Genomic DNA, 1,490 nt, shown 5'->3' on the forward strand with positions numbered 1-1,490 from the left:
ATATTTTGATGATCTATATTTCATCAAATGTTTGGTCAATCTAACTAAATAAACTTTTATCAATGTGCGTTTTATACGGTTTTATATGTATACGATTTTATATGTTATAAGTTATTATTCATTATATTTAAAATATTTAAATTTTCACCAGTCGGATTGTGGAAAATGGCCGAATAGATTGAATAGCCGGATAGTTAGCGGATAGATTTACTATCTGGCTATCCGACCAGATTGTAAAAAAGTAGCCGGATAGGCCAGATACCGGATATTTATCGGATATTCGGCACATCCTATACAAAAGGTCACGCCTTATCGATTTAATCGCTACTTAGACATGTTGTAGGGGGGAGTGTACAGAGTAATTCCCCGCAAGAATTAATTGGCGGTCTGCATTAGTTTAAAAGGTATAACAAATTAAAGTTTGACAATTTTAAAGCGTTCCCTTAAGTATTATAAACTAATATTAGAAACAGTCATGTTTATGTACATCGTATTCTGTTTATGACCTTCTAAGTAAAAAAGTTTCTATTTACATTATTTGAAAGATAGCTACATGAGTATGGATATTTTGACAACAATCGGATTCTCACCGTTTCCTCGCAATTCGTTAGAAGCTTTCAATATGCAATTACACGAATTTCTGAGCTTTATTGAGGATAATAATAAATAATAGAGTTTTTTGATAGAACAAAAAGTTATTCATACACAAATTAAATGTAAGTAAACGATGTAAAGTAAACGTTAATTTAAATCGTGAGCCTATGCTTTTTCTGTGTTACAATGTAACATATAAACAATGTAAAAAGAAAAAAACGACAGAAAGTATGGTGCAATTTTGCAGTGAGTCCATTTCATAAGTCATGGTTTTCGCATTCACATTTTTGAATATATAAGATATATACAGATTTATAGGATATTTTTTAATGATACGTCCTCCTCGACATGTATTCCTCATGGATGAACTAAATACCGATCGTACTGTTGTCGATTGGTTACATTTCTGTCGCAAGGTATTTTTCATTATATTTTTATATATTTTTATATTTAATTATCTTTTCGTTTTTGTATTAAAAAATTCTTTTTTAGCTTTGTCTTGATAGAGCATAATACTGAAATGTTAGGTGGAGAAGGCATTTGAAATAGATCGAGCGAAAATAGGAAAAAGAAAATTTGAAAAAGGTCGATTAATCACAGGACAGTAGATATTTGGCGGTTTTGAGCGGGAAACAAAAAAAATCTTTATTTAAATCTTTGTGTACCAGATCAGTCTGCATAAGTACATTGTTAACGGTTATTAAGAAATGGATCAAGCCTGGTACAACGATTATATCTGACTGTTGGAAAGCGTATAAATGTCTGGAAAATAAAGGCTATAAACACTTATTGACTCTGTTAATCATTCGTACAGTTTCGTTGATTCTGGCATTAAAGCTCATACTCAGAACATTGAAAGAACTTGGAGAGATACTTGTGCTAATATTCCACGATAA

The 1,490-nt window shown here is 30.9% G+C and overlaps 1 pseudogene; it reads left to right on the top strand.

The window, feature by feature from the left end:
* The first annotated feature begins 860 nt into the window (after window positions 1-860).
* On the top strand, window positions 861-1,490 carry LOC145934251 (uncharacterized; annotated as a pseudogene).

Source organism: Prenolepis imparis, unplaced genomic scaffold, assembly GCF_030444845.1.
Source record: "Prenolepis imparis isolate NDT839.2.m4 unplaced genomic scaffold, iyPreImpa1.0 SCAF_1, whole genome shotgun sequence".
Classification (NCBI taxonomy): Eukaryota; Metazoa; Arthropoda; class Insecta; order Hymenoptera; family Formicidae; genus Prenolepis; species Prenolepis imparis.